This window comes from Microtus ochrogaster, chromosome 8 (genome assembly GCF_000317375.1).
Source record: "Microtus ochrogaster isolate Prairie Vole_2 chromosome 8, MicOch1.0, whole genome shotgun sequence".
In the NCBI taxonomy this organism is placed as follows: Eukaryota; Metazoa; Chordata; class Mammalia; order Rodentia; family Cricetidae; genus Microtus; species Microtus ochrogaster.
The window spans coordinates 28,373,047-28,388,517 of NC_022015.1; the positions used below are offsets into that span (position 1 = coordinate 28,373,047).

Genomic DNA, 15,471 nt, shown 5'->3' on the forward strand with positions numbered 1-15,471 from the left:
TCCTGTTCTGTTTTCTCCGCCTACCTAAGGGTTGGCCTATGAAATGGGCCTAGGCAGTTTCTTTATTAATAAGAAATCATTCCCACATCAGTCTAGGACTGGGGAACAGCTCAGTTGATAAAATATTACATACACAAGGATCTGAGTTAAGTCCTTTGAACCCAAGGATGGAGCCGGATGCCATGGTGTGTGCCTGTAATCCCAGTGCTGGGGACACCAAGACAGGTGGATCCTTGGGGTTTACTAGCCAGCCAGACTAGTCCACTGGAAAGCTCCAGATCAATCAAAGACTCTGTTTCAGAAGAAAATAATATGGGTGGTACCTGAGGAATGATACCAAGACTGGTGTCTGATCTTTATACATATGCATGTGTACATGAACCGACAACAGCACACACACACACACACACACACACACACACACACACACGTAATTCATCTTGTATGACAGCCACCATACGCCACATGGTATCCAGTGCAAGCACAGCCATCAAAGCAGAAATGTTCCACGCAGCCCTGCATCTATGCAGCTAACCATTTTCCTCCACTCTTCCTGTGAGGCCTGCTTCTGATGCCCTGGAGCCTGGCCAGGGCCTAGGGAAGGAAACCTCCTCAGCTTCCGTCCTGCTGGCTGTTATGTAGGCAATTTGTGTTCTTCACCACTTGGCACTTGAGAGAAAGAGCCAGTTGTATCATTCATGACCTAAGTGGATTGGGTTAGATGCTGCCTCCCTGGCTTGCTCCTGGCTCCATTCCACTGTGACATAACCCATGGGGTTATAATAAAAATAACTGGGTGGCTGAGAGCATTAAACTTTTATGGAACGCACAAGGCAGGCTCAGACTCTCAGTGAGTGCCGGGTCCCTTTCCCTGAAGATAAGAGGAGATTGAAATTGTGCCTAAACTCAGTCCTGAGCTTCCTGACTGACAAAGCAAAAGTGAAACAATGACTTGCATTGTTCCAGTCCGGTTAAAAGAATGTTCCTAATCTTTCAGGAAATACAAACGTTTTTCTGGTACTACAGTGCAAGACAACTTTCTGTAAGCTATTAGGGTTTGCAGTCACGATTCTTAGCTCCCTACCTCCACCACCACTCCTGCCCCCCTCCAAAAGATTGGTCCATCTCATTTTGCAATTCGACAACATGCTTGTATCAGCCCTTGGATGAGAGCTACTAGCCTGAGATTTGACACTGTGATACTGAAATTGGAAGGCTAATGGAGTCAAGATTGCACTGGGCTAGTCCATCCTTTCATGCTTTTATTGCCTTACAATAATAACACACGGAGAGAGCAATATGCTGAGAGGGAGAGCTTGCTGGCTCCATTTACTATGGAGCTCACTGTGTGCAGGGCACATGGAAATGCTGGAGAGCAGTGGGTCTCAACCTTCCTAATGCTGCGACCCTTTAATACAGTTCCTCAGGTTGTGGTGACCCCCAACCATAAAATTATTTCATTGATACTTCATAATTGTAATTTCGCTACTGTTATGAATCATAATGTAACTATCTGCTATGCAATGTATCTGATAGATGCTCCCAAGGTCGTGACCCATAGGTTGAGAACCGCTGCGCTAGCGTCTTCAAAGATCTGGGTGAGGGTGGAGATTCAGGTGGTCGGCACTGTTTTCATATGAATCTATAAAGGACAGGGTCGCACTGGGGTCTTTTCTGCTGGAAAGTCACAGTGGCATTGAGCTGAAAACTGAGAGAGTTGCTGCCACAGGCCTGGCATTTTGTGAAGGAGCTTGTGGACTCAAACAGCACCGTGGCTTTGTTCCAAGGGCTGTTGGCCAGGGGAGGCAGAGCCAGGAGCCTTCCAGGGATGCTGGCATTGGGAGGTGAGGATGCCTCTTTCCTGCTCCTTGCCTAGAAATCCCCAAATTTGGCTTTGTTTGTAACTTCAAACCAAATGTGCAAAAGGTTAACTGAATTCTTAATTTTTTTTTATAGAGGAACTTTAAACACATGTGCTAGTGTGCACACCCACCCTCACACATGCAAGCACATGAACATGCACACCACATGTATACACACATACCACATACACATATGTGCCCATCCATACACACGTACATACACACACATGCATACACAGCATGTCCACATGCACAAATACCAATTACACACATAATACATGCACATAAAATATACACACTCTCACACATGCACAAACACAATGTCTGCATGCACACACACACACATAACATAAGAGTTTGAGTGTGTTTTCCTCTGACACATGCAGATCTCAACTGGGAGAATCCAAGGTGAGGGAACCACGGAGAGTCACCTCACCACATTGGGGCCCCCGGAAACCCCACCTCAAGCACTTTCTGGAACTGGGCTTCTCAGTGTCCCCGGGAGCACTCTCGGTCCCACAAGCTAGCCAGTGGCAGGCAGTTGCTTTGAGGGTTCTTGCAGCAACCACAGCACTGCGGCGCAGGTGAGTTGGTGTTTTCAGAATTAGTCAGAAGCACAGCATCAAGCCAAGTGCCTCATTCACACTCTCTAAGCCTCCAGGACGAGGACTGGGTGCCTGTCCTTTGAGGCCAGCTCATCTCTCCTCCCACATCACCTGGTCCGGGGGTCTAACTTCCTCGTTTCCAGCATCGGCAGTGCACACCCTGCACATGTTTGTTTAGCTGGAAGCAGCTCCTCAAATGCCACCAGTGGAGCAGACATGTGATGTAAAGCGGCTGGTCCCTCAGTGGGATATCGCGCCCCAGCTGGAAGGATGGCTGAGCACTGACTACAAAACTGCACGCGCTTCCAAACTCTGAAGCTTCCAGTTTTGAGTCTGCTTTTTTTCCCGCCTACTCTGAGCTGTATTTGCTAGAGATGTCAGGACCCTCACTGTGATTACATTCACAAAAGCAACCTGGTACTTTCTCTCTTGTTATTAGGTGGGTAATGTTCTGGTTCATTGGAAACATCTCTTGGAGAAGTGCCCCTGCCCCATGTGTATGTGTGTGGTGTATGTGTGTGTTTGCATTCATTTTTCACATGAATTCTGAGGATGCGAACTCAGGTCCTCAAGCTTCGGATCCATGACTCCAACCCACGGTCATTTCTTTTTAATTATGACTCCATGAAGGAGCAGCCATTTTTAAAAAAATGACCCTGCTTTCTGTAAAACTGACCTGGAGTTGAAGATGGGTGGTTATAGTGTGGTTGTAGTGATGCAATGTTGCAGAAGTGTCTGTGGTCATCACCCTTTCTCATATCTGTAGCAGAACCCTGGAGGTATCCCTGCCTGTATGGAGTAACTTCAGTCTCTGTGTCCTGTGTAGCACATAGAGGCCCTGCATGTAACATACTGAATTGAGGTGTTAAACAGGACCTAGACATGAGTGTGGACTTTTTTGGTCATGAGTATTTGCCACACCAATGTGACTCTTAACCCTGAAACAATGCTTTACTTCCAGCACTCAAACCCAATGTGGTGGACCCAGAGACCTGTGAGGACCTGGTTGGGACACTGTGACCTACCCGCTAGGTCACAGAAGCTTCAGGTCCCTCTCTAACACAGAGAAGGCCCTTTCCAGCTCTCCATTCTGTAACAAGTGGCCAGTGAGATGGTGCTTTCCTGGTGTTTGGCATGTGTTGCCGACAGGAGGGACAAGAACCTGGTACATGGTATCTGGCCCACGCAGCTGTCATGGCTTCAGCACCTCAGATAGCAGGGCCTAGGTAGGAGGAGTGTTCAGGTTTAGATGGTCAGGGCAATGCCCATCTACTCCCGACACCCTACTTTCCTTGAGGTCACATTCCAAGACACCCCACTGAATGCTCGAAAGCATGGATAATCCCCAAACCCTACAAGATGCTGTGGGTTTTGTATTTATGCTTTCATATCTATGATGAAGTTCCCTTTTAAACTGGACATAATAAGAGATTTACAACCAACCACGACTAATCATAAAATATAATTCTAACAACATACTGTGATTAAAATGCCAGTATCAGTGTGGGTTTTAATCATTAAAATAAGGTTCAATTCACCAAATGAAATGACTGCTAAGTGACCAGTGGGCGGCTATTACATACAGCTTAGATAATCTGGTCTGAGGTGTGATTCACGTCCCTGGCAGGATAGCAAGAAAGTCTATAATTCTCAGAAGGGTGAGACACAAAGAATGTACAGAAAAAAAAATTCTGGAAATTTCTATGCACTATTTTTATACCACAGTTGACTAACTGAAACCCCAGACAGAAAAACTACTTGTACAGGGACACTGTACCTGCCAATGTGGCTGGCTGCTGGGGAGACTGTCAAGCACTTGAAATGGGTAGTAGAAAAAGGCCAGTTCCAACATGGCACTGCCAGGTTTGTACTGACTCAAGATCCCAGCCAGGCAGTGGGATGCTCGCTCAGGCCAGGCAAGTTCCTGCTGCCAGCCAGGGAAACTGCTGTCCATCTCGGATGCCACCCAACAGTCCTCTGGCATAGTGTTGAAATTCATGCATTTTCCCAAATTCAGCTTGCAGAATTTTACCAATTGGAGACGCAGTCCGGGCTTCAGTAAAATCTGCAGAAGACGTTTCGAATTTGATCTTGAGTCTTCAACAAGTTGGGGTTATAGGGAGAGGTGGCACTTTCGTTTCTGTGAGGGGTCCCACTGGCAAATGGCTTCTTAAGGATGTGGTGGGTTTGCCCACAGAGCATTGTGGGAAGAGAAGTGTCATGGCCAGACCCTTTCCTCTCATCTGCTGGGTCCTAACCACTTCCCCCGGTTTTACTAGGGAGGACTCTCCCCTCCACGGTTTGTCTCTCAGTAAGTGGTTCCTGGCCCTACTTAAAGGTCTGGTAGTGTCTTCCTAAGGTTGGGGGCTTTCCACTTATCCTCGGCTTTGAAGTCTGTCACGGGCTGGCTCTGGATTCTGGCTTGTCCTCTTATTGACTGTGTGGCCTCAAGCAAGTCACCTCAGACTTGTCAAGAGGATCAGGTAGAATAGCGAATAAGAGGTAAGCCCACATTTTTGATACTGCAGCAAGCAAGGTATCACCATATATAAAGTCCAAGCTTGAGAACTACGCAGATGATTTCTACAAATAAACCTGCAAAAGCCCTCCTTGTTTCAAGCCCGCTGATGATCCTGAGCTAGGCTGCACTCACAGTTCTCCACAGCAGCATGCACTCCGCGAGCTGCATGCTGGACACACCTGATGGATTTCTAGATTGTCCTAGTAAATGTGCTTAGGCAGGGGCGTGGGGCTCTGCCCAGGCTATCCTTGGGTATAGGCAGTGGCTCTTCTTCCCATCCTGGGCCTTAGATCCTGCACTCACCCACACAACACCATCTTGTTAGATGATCCAGGCAAAGCTGCATCATAACCCCAGGTGCAGACTGTGGAACAGTCAGGCCCTGTGCTCTGGGCCCCTCACTTCCCTGTGTCTCTGGATTGGTTCTTGCTGCTCCCCTTGTTCCCTCAGACTGTGACCTACAGAAGGACCACCAAACTTGTGGGAGGCAAAGGAAAGCTAGGCACACAGCAGCCCAACTCTGCCGGACCTCTGGCATCTTTGCTTCCTGCCAAGGTCCAGAAGCACCAACTGTGCAACCCAGCAGCTCATGCACACAGGTCTAGAGATGATTCATTGACTTAAAAGACATGATTTTTCTTTTTGAAATTATGGCTGCACTGGTTGGCCAAGGAAAAGGGCAACTGGTCTCTCTAGGTGACTGAAGCCGAACTCAGCCAGACTCGGCGCTTGTGTTGCAGTGCATTGTTCCAGGGTGGAGCGCTGCATACTTTTGTCATAATGCAGTTTTTGTTGCCTGATGAATACAGCAGTGTTCTTTTCTGGGGAGGAGGGATTCCTGCTGAGTTCACAGAACTTTCTCGGTGGCGGGGGATGGAGGTGCATGTCCTGACCAATGCAAATCAAGGCTGAAGATACATTTGCTCTCAACCCCCCTGGTTTGTTAAGCCCCTGGAGGCTTTGCTTTCTCTAGGAACTGTTTTAGGTGGAGAAACAAAGCTTTCCCTTCGAATGCTGCAGCTGATACTCAGGATGCCATCAGCTCTCCCTTCCTGTCTTAGAGCCAGACTCAGCGCTGTGGGTTTTATAATGCACTAATTCCATGGGTCTAGTCAGGTAGCATTGGAAGATCACCACACCAAAATATTTGAGGTTGCTTTAGCAAAATGACTACTTGATTGGCAGCTCTTCCCCTTAAGTGGCTTCCTAATTGTCAAAATCTTCCTCAGAAATGTCTTACAAACTGATCTGCTTTAGGTGAGTTCAGGGTGACTTCCCCTTTTCTCATGACATGAATGTCTTATCTTAGTCCCTGAGTAATATCCCTGCATATGTATGAGGGATGCCATGCAGCCCAGTTCCCAATGGCTCTGAGGCAGGAGCCTGCCAGGTACGCGGCAGACCTCGGTGCTTCGGTCTCATTGCCCACCGTGGGCTTGCCACCATCGAGTGCTCACTGTCGCACTAAAGCGAGGTTCATAAGCATCTCCTTTAGACCTTCTTGAGGGTCTGTTGGCATATTTTTTTTTTTTAACTTCTCAGTCCTTGGCGGTTGGCCCATCACTATCACATAGCAGGAACACAGTGTGTGTTAAATGCTGACCTCAGCATTTTATCCGTTCATCCTCATGGATGCTCAGAGAACTCAGAAATGTTTAGACACTGAAGAGATTCCAAGAGTTCCAGTTTCTGTTCAGAGCTCCCCAAACCAACTGAGACTTCTGTGCCAACAAATGGTTGCCTTTCATTTTTGTCGCCTGTAAAGTGTGGATCACACCACCAGACACGCACGCGCGCGCACACACACACACACACACACACACACACACACACACACACACGGAGGCTGCTATGGTGATAGAGGTGGCACTCTCATTATTCATCATCTTACGGTGAGCCACAGTTCAGGAGGTTACTGCTGGCAAATGAAACCACAGACAGAGGGGTGAGAGAGCAAAAGAGTGTCAGGAGTGGGGGGTGCAGGAAGTCTGGAGGACTCCAGTGTGATCAAGAAGGGAGGGGTCAGGAGAGGGAGCAGTCTGACAGGTTTGGGTGATGGGGCACAGCATGAGGAAATCCAGATACCTGGGTATGTTCAGAGGGCAGTGTGAATGTCTTTCCTGTGAGTGGGACCTCTAGAGGTGATCACTGTGGCCTCTTCCCTCTCTATGGGACGAGGTCCAGATTCTGATAAGGACCCACATGTTTTACCCTTCCTATCTGCACCAATCCATCACTTCGGGAAGACAGTCAGTTTTGTTCAGGATGGTCACAGGGGCCTATTTGTGCTCTGCAGTAGGTAGATCCACTCAATCCCATCCCCAGCATGGTTTTAGAGAAACTCCTAAGCTTGCCATTAGCCAAGGTTGTTGACGGGAGCAGAAGCTAGACCCCTGTCTCCCGTACCAAGAGCCAGCTCACCAATCTCACTAGAAGCCTGGCTCCGCTTTATGAAGCGCCTCTCCATGTACTTGTGTCCATGGCCGTGAGGGAAGCTCACTTTGGGCTGCTGATCCTGTCTGGGAAGGTTGAATCGCCACAGCGTCATTTTATCCCACGCAATCCTTTTAGCACACAAGCAGAAAGTAGCAGAGAAAAGATCAAGTCATATCTGTTGCTTTTCTTGGGGTAAAGATGTTGGGTATTATCAGGCAAAAAGCCCGAGTCTGCAAGTTGCTAATGGAGAGACCAGTGTGGGAAGGGCCTTGGCTCGCACAACCGTGGGAGATGGACGAACGAGATCTGCTTCGTTTCCCATAGTTAAGTGGCAGAGTGGGTGAGGGGAGAGAGAGACAAGAGCCAACATCCAGGAAGCAAGAAGTCTGTGTGCGGCTGCTCACACCTGAGGCCCTCTTTAAAGACTGTGGCCAGTGAAGCCCGCTAGGTCACAGGTGTGTCACCCAAACCCGGGAGTAGTGGGAGGGGCAGGTTGACAAATGACTCCGGAAGTGAGTGGGGTTGCATGGCTGAAGACACCCAACCCGCCTATCAGCCCGAGGACCCGTCTGGGTTCTGTATGAGAAGTGTTCACTTGTTCACCGCTGCAGAGAAAATGGGGCCATTGTTTGTAAAGTTGGTGTTATGAATTTTTTTTTTAAAAAAAAATCTGAAACATTCTTTAGTCGTTTGGATGCTGTCTAGGAGTGCGGGAACAGGTTCATTTCCTCTGCCAATTAAAAGACAGGAAAGAGGTGTTGCTGGGAATCTTGCTGGAGTCCCAGGAATCATGGTACGCTACCTGAGAAACCAAGGTCCCCTGTCTGGGTTTTTAGTCTCATTAATAGAAGACGTTAAGAACCGACACAAATAGAAGCTAAAGGTCAAAGAAGAGCTTCCTCCCGTGGAAGCCTGGGGATAATTTCCTGGCCTGTAAAAGGAAAAGCCCAGGGCGAGCAAGCTGTAAATCTTGCTGCTGCTCTGAAGGAAGGAGGAGAATGAAGAGAAGGCGCAGACTGTGCAGCTTGGGATGATGACAGGGAGGTCAGCCACCTGGCGGCCGGCAGCCACACAGCCGAGGGGAAGCTTTAGCAGGGAATGGAGGAAGTCCAAAGCCTTAGGGAGTTACATAGCCTGCTTGGGCTCTGGCCAGCGTTGGAAAGAAAAAGAAACAGTTAGACCTTTCTGAGTCAGATCCCAGGAAGCCCCACAGGCCCAGCCAAACCCCACAGCCACTCATAGGAACTGCCCTGGAGGGTAGGATGATAGGAAGGAAAAGCACATTGTCTTAAGATGAACTTACTTCCCAGTCCTGCCCCATAGCGTTAACCCTTAAGGGAGGAGGCAAGCAAGAGCCTGTCTCCATCTAGAGGTAGTTCAGTTCTTTACACTTTGAGTCCTTTGGAAGTGGACCGGCTGAGTTGGTGGGGTTGTGCCTTCTAAGAAAGACCCAGTGAGCTTCAAGGGTCCTGGCTTCTCCAGTGGCACCTACGTCGCGATGCTCAGAGCACCCCTGCAAAGGCCCGGGGCTCAACTCTGCACTATTAGAAGTAAACACATCAGATCTGTGAGGTCATGGGGTGGGCCCACGGAGCCGTGCCTTAGCTGTGTGTGCTCTGATCAGAAGGCAAACCCCCAGGGAAGCAGCATCACTCTAAGCGGGCTTGGGGCATGGACAAGCACCAACAGCCCAGGCAGAGGTCTTTCTGTTTCTAAGGACCTCCCTCGTGAAGGCAGTTCCTGGAAAGAACTCAAGGCGGCAGTGAGGCCTATAAACCAGCCCCGGAACCCCTGCTCTGCTAGTGATTCTATCTGTGGGCCTCAGTCTTCCTGTCTGAAGAGCAGGGCTAGTAACAGACTCCTCCCAGGAGTACTGAGAGCCTTTAACGGTCCTTGTCGCGATGCCTCTCCAGAGAGCTTGACAAGGCTATTCACGCCATTCTACCTTCAAGTACAGGATCCTTGCAAGGAAGCAGTTCCCTGGGGTGGGGCGTGGGGGGCAAAGAGATCTAAAGGAAAGAAAACAACAAAACAGGTTGAAAGCATGACAGTGACTGCCACCATATCACTACGGGAGAAGTATGTGTGCCCTGCACCGAGAGATGAACAACTCATTAGCGTCTCTCCCACCCCTGAAGTTGAGAGAGAACCTGTGCCTGTGAAGAGAACAGATCCAAACTGCTGCGCTCCTAAATTTCAGGGCAATCACAACTCTGTAGACAGGTGTAGCAAGATGGAAAAACCACCAGGCCAGTGCTTGCAAACAAGGGGCCCCCTTACTAATATGCACAGTTCGCTACGCAAAGGGGCCACCCCACAGTGAACAGTTAGAGAAGTGTCATACGTACTGGGTGGAGAGCAGACAGGTGGCTTGCCTGGGAATAACCGCTAGAAATCGTCAAATATTTAGAAAGCATGCCTGTCTGTCTTGGGTTAACAAAACGGAGAGCTGAGAAAATGTCACCTTGGTGACATTGCTTTGAAGGTTCTCCTTTTTTTGGGGGGGGGGTGGCTCGAACCTAGGGGGTAGGTAGAGTCTTTTGTGTGGAGAGACGGCCCTCCTCTCCCTTCAGTCTCTATTCCAGCCCGTCTTCAGTGCACCAGAAGATGGGAGAGTAGCAGCTTTGCTGGTGTCTGCAAGGTAAACAGGGAAACTGTGAGACTTGGCAGCATGAGATCAGTGCAATCTGCAGCCTCGACGATTTAAGAAACATGACACGTTCCCATCTCTCCACACCCCCTGGCAGCACAGTGTGGCAGTCTGATGGAATGCAGGCAAGCCCGAGGCATGGCTGGGGCTCTGCCATCCCCACCGCCTGTGGTTCTCTTGATAGGCTTTGGTTATTATCCTATTTCTAGCGCTGCCCTGCTGTTTGGTCAGTTTGTGTAAGTTCTTGGGTATAGTGATTGGACTCGAGGGTTACTATGTCTGACAGTGGATAGCAATTCTTGCTCCCCCGGGGGGGTCTTGACTCATTTACCAGTGCCTTCTGGGAAAACCGGGATCTCCAGAGAATGCAGCCAGAATGGAGGAACTTGGCCAGGTCTGTTCTTCACAGCGCGATTTGTTCAAGGCCAGTGTCCCCGGTATTTCCCCCACATAGAATTGTGTGTGTGCCTTTTGCTTTATGGAACCGTCAACTGTCATAAAAATGTTCACATATAAAATACATGATGCATATAGAAAATACGTCGCTAGAATTTTAAAATGAAATGCAAGCACTTCCACAGTTTTAGAAATTGTGTTGCCCATTCAAAAGAAAAACCTGTAAAGCTGCAAGCAGCAAATTGCCTGCCGCAGGGATGCCCGAGATGTGTGTGGGCCACGGGTGTGTGGAAAGGATTTTCACATTTGTCTGAGCTCAGAAAGACTGGCCAGCTCTGTCCACCTCAGCAGCACCTATAACTTTATCCACAGCCCGAGCAGTTCCGGGAACTTCTCACCCTGCACTCTGATAGCCTTCCTTAGGAAGCCTGGCTGCACAGTAACTCCATTTGCTGGGGCCTTCTATCTTGGGAACCATCAGGATCAAGCCTAGTTGCTGGTCACTTCCTTTGGGAGCGCTCTTCCTGGGCCTGACCTTGCCTGCCCTCAGGCCTTCCTCAGGCTGGATTTCCCCTTCTCTGATGTCACCAGCTTCTTTCCCAGGGTAAACTGGGCTTTCCATGGAAGTGGAATGGATGTGGATTGTGTACTCAGGCACTGCCAACCCCAGTTCTACCTCAGTAGCAGGTCAGTTCAGACCACACCCAAAGACCTCTTCCTCCCCAGAGCAGGGATGTGGCCCATCGAACTCTTCCAGGTCATCCGGACTAAAGAAGACAGTGGAACTCTCCCTTGAACTGGGTGGAATTTTGAGGGGTGAACCTGTCAGTATCGTTGTTGCCCGTAGGAAAATGTCATTCCCAGGCTGTGGCAAGCGGAGCCCTGGATACCAGAAACTTAGAGAGGGGAAACAGACTGCCCTAAAAGAGTTAGAGCTTCACTAAGAGGGCAGAGCTACCACCCCAAATCATGAGCAAGCAAAGTCAGGAGGTACAGCTAAGAGTAGGCTGAGAGAGCATCCCACGGCCCCACCTAATCACACCGCAGGCTGCAGGGTCCCCATCTTTAAGGAGCACCCCTTTGCTTCATAGGCTAGCTGTGAGGTGTGGAAGGAGGAAGCAAGAGAAGCTGCCCCCTCAACACCTCCCCACCCCCAGCTGAACAGACACACGAATTCCCCTCCTCCCTCCTTCCCCTTTTTGGAGGATGCTGGCTTTTAAGATAAGAGCAGGAAGCGTCTAGTTTGTGGAAGGATGTTGAACAAACTGCCCACATCAACTGCCACCTCAACCCTCAGGTTTTCAATGGTTCTTGCAAGGTTTTGCTCAGTGTAATGGTGACTGCCTGCAAGGCCTCAGGCTACAGGAAATATATAGTTGGTAAAGGTTTATTTTGGAGCATGTTTGGTTTTGCTCTAGTTCTGTTCTTAGGGAAACTGAGAGTCATCCGATCATGTATGAATCACAAACTGGGAATCCTTGTGGCCTATCGTGCTACCCATTACTACAAAGCTCTGTTTGGAGTTGTCATTTGTATTTGGTTGTTTATCCAGCGATTGATGAAACAGTCTCTGCTTCCACACCAAACTAGCTCTTTCCTTTGTGGTTTTTGTCTGGTTTGACCCAGCCTTCTACCGCCAGCTACAGTCCTAGGCCAGCGGCCTCTGTGGAACACTGGGCTCTATTTCGTGTTGGAATGGGTCAACATAGCATTGGAAGGTCGCTGGGAGCATTTTGGTGAATTACCCTGGGAATGTGGCCATAGTGCCCACCTTTGGCTTTTCTTGCTGCTTGACTCCAAGCCAATGCTCTTGCCATCATCACCTCTGGGTTAGTTTAGGGTGAGGGGAAGGCGTGAAGTTTTATCATAAACTGTTCTAGAAAAAGGTAGTTCACCGATCCACACTTACCAACACTCAGAGAACCTCTGCCTTGTGCTTGGGTCTTATGTTATATGCAGCCTTTTGGCATTCTGGGAACCCTCTGTGACTTCGCATGATTCAACATGCTGTCTCTTCATTATTTTAGATTCCTTCCCTAGAAAATGATGCCATGATCCATAGTGTCAGATATTACAAATAGATCATGTGTGCTACTGGTTCGTTGTTAACAGATGAATGTGTGAAGCTGAGATCATCAGCTTCCCTAAGTATAAAATTAGGGGGGAAAACACCACCCACTTGTTCCCTTAACAGCTCTTCGCTAGCCTGTGTAGCTACTGTGGATTATCTGTGTACTGTCTGTTTCATTTGAGCTAAGTGCGTGTATTAGCTATCGGGGCTTTCTTTTTCTCTAGGATTCTCTACATAGACCTTCATGCCACTTCAGAAATAAGCTTCATGCTTTTCCCTTTCCATCCCTATGTATTGCATTTCTTTTCCTTGCCTTATTCCATTGGCTAAGATTCCCAGTGCAGTGTTACAGATTAGTGGCCAAGGTAGATACCCTTTGTTCTATTAGGAGTATATTGAGTACAGACTCTCCCAAGCCGATTTAAATTTTCTTAGCTACCAAAATTAGTTCTCTGCTTCTGTGGCTTTAAAACTACTTCCTAAGTTACCTTCTAAATCTGTAACCATATAATAATTTATAATAAACTTGGTGTAATGTGTACGGCAGAGACAATGTTATATTTGTTTTTAAAGTAACCAGCCTTGCCAGGACTGTCATCACAAGCAATCTGGTGGAAAGCAGCACGGAGGAGCTGGCTATTTTAAACCAGTGACAACTGAAAACTGATCCTACCCTTTAACTGTTTAAGCGTGTGATCACAACCCAGCCACAGCTCCATCCACAGGCAGATGGAAGTCTCCTAAGCCTCATGTGAGGCTGCCGACTGCACCAACAGCAACAAAGTTATGTCCATCAACGAATAGGCGAACAGAATGAGGGAGTGAGATACTTGTTAATAGAAAGGAGTGAAGTGCTAGAAAATTCTATGGGATGGTCAGGACTTGGAAACATGATTCTCAATGAAAGGAGCTAGTTGCAAAAGACCATATATGGCATAAGTCTATTTCTATAAAATGTTCCTAACAGGAAAATCCACAGAAAGTAGATAAGTGGTTGTCAGGAGGTCAGAGAGAGGATGGGGTGTTAGACAGTGAACTCGTGTGTGTGTGTGTGTGTGTGTGTGTGTGTGTGTGTGTGTGTGTGTGTTTAGATGTCAAAAATGATCTAATGTTAGATTTTTAAGTCTTTTTAAAACTAAGTTTTATTTCACTATGTATGGGTGTTTTGCCTGCGTGTATGAGCCCCGCATTTGTGCAGTACCTGAGGAGACATGAAGAAGGTGCCAGATTCCCTGGAACTAGAGTTACAGATGACTGTGAACTGTGTGAGTTCTGAGACTCAAACTCCAGTCCTCTGCAAGAGCAACAAGCTGTAAATCGAGCCATCTCTCCAGCCTTTAGCATGAGGTGCTAACGAGGGTTATTAAATTCCTGACTATAATAAAAACCACTAACATATACACTTGGAGTAGGCAAATCTTATATGTGTAAATTATATCTTAATAATTTTTTTGAGGCAAAGAGCTCGTGAACTAATTTGTGGTCAGGCTAGGCAGAGATGACACCAGATGTGGAGGGGAAAGGCTGTCTCTAGCTTGAAAGGCCATCTCCAGGGTCTGAAGTGTTTAATGTCCAGCCCTCAAGAACCTGCACAGGTTGCTGTCCCTAGTGAGGCCTGTCCCCTCATCTTCCATGGAGATGGCCTTTATATACCTCACTAGGGGCAGCAACCTGTGCAGGTTCTTGAGGGCTGGACATTAAACACTTCAGACCCTGGGTAGCTGTGTTCCACCCTCCACTGACTGCCAGGGAGCCCAGGAAAGCTTGGTGCCGGACATAGGTGCATAAAAGCTATGCATGTAGCAAAAAGAAATGACCACCAAAACAAAGCAGTCTCCTGAAATACGAGGCAAAATGGCCATAGGCAGCTAGTACTGTTGGAAATGGGAGGCTCAAATGAGCAACCGACGTTGTCACCAGAAAACTAATGCTCTTTTTCTTCTTTCTCTTTCAGACTATAGCCCTCATTTTCCCTTGGTGAGTACATAACTTTCTACAAATTTGTTTCTAATGTATGATTGGTTTGCTAAAAATGCCTGGGATTTAATTGTTATCTAAGGCTTATCTTGTTGGGAAATGAGCCATTTGGTCAGCGGGTGACAGGCGAATGTAGTGTCTTAGCTTGCTCGATGTATCACAGCACACTTCTCGTTCTTTTTTTCCTCCTGGCATTCCTCCTGGCTCAGCCACTCAGTGTCCTGAAACATACTGTTGAGAGCAGTTCCCACGTGCTTTCCTTTCACTGGCCTGTGTCTTTCGCAAGGGGCTTGCCTTATCTCAGTGGCACACATTCGCCGCCCCTCAGGGTACACCATGGCATGTGATTGCCTGGTGGGAACCCCTTCTTAAATGGATCTGCTACTCTGGGGGTGGGGACCGCTAAGAAGGTGCTTTTCTGAATGACATTCTTAGTGAAAAAAGAAATGCTTCAGTGTCATGGGATCTTGTGTTTTACACCTATGGGGTCCAGGTAACAGCAAAATTCTACGTTTCTGATGCCTGTAAGAAAAGTATATATATACACACACACACATAACAGCATAGCCTAAATCTTACTTTGATTTCTCTTGTTTTAGACAAGTTCTCACTGTGTTGCCAGAGCTGGCCTCAAATTCACAATCCTGCTGCTTCAGCATCCTTAGTGAAGAGATTTCAGGCCTATACCACTATACCACCATTGCCTACTTCATAGCCTTTCAAAACCATTTAATCAACTTCATACTGTTCCTCTTTTCAAAGGAAAGGGAGAAGGAAGTCTAAGAGATTTGTTTTTGTTTGTTGTTTGTTGAAACAAGATCTCCATCTGTAGGTCTGGTTGGTCTAGAACTAGACCAGGCTAGCTTCAAATTCATAGATGATCCTCTTGTTTCTTCTGTCTCCTGAGTATTGAGATTTGGAGCTTGCTCCACCAATGAGGTTTTTTTTGTTTT

General features: G+C 47.9%; 1 protein-coding gene across 1 annotated transcript in view; it reads left to right on the top strand.

Annotated features, from left to right (window-relative positions):
* Positions 1 to 15,471, top strand: part of Ptpre (protein tyrosine phosphatase, receptor type E) — a 148,691-nt gene that overhangs the window by 51,665 nt on the left and 81,555 nt on the right. The window contains exon 2 of the mRNA XM_005351420.3: positions 14,496 to 14,518. The gene's annotated coding sequence lies outside the window, so the exon portion shown is untranslated. The remainder of the gene's footprint in view (positions 1 to 14,495; positions 14,519 to 15,471) is intronic.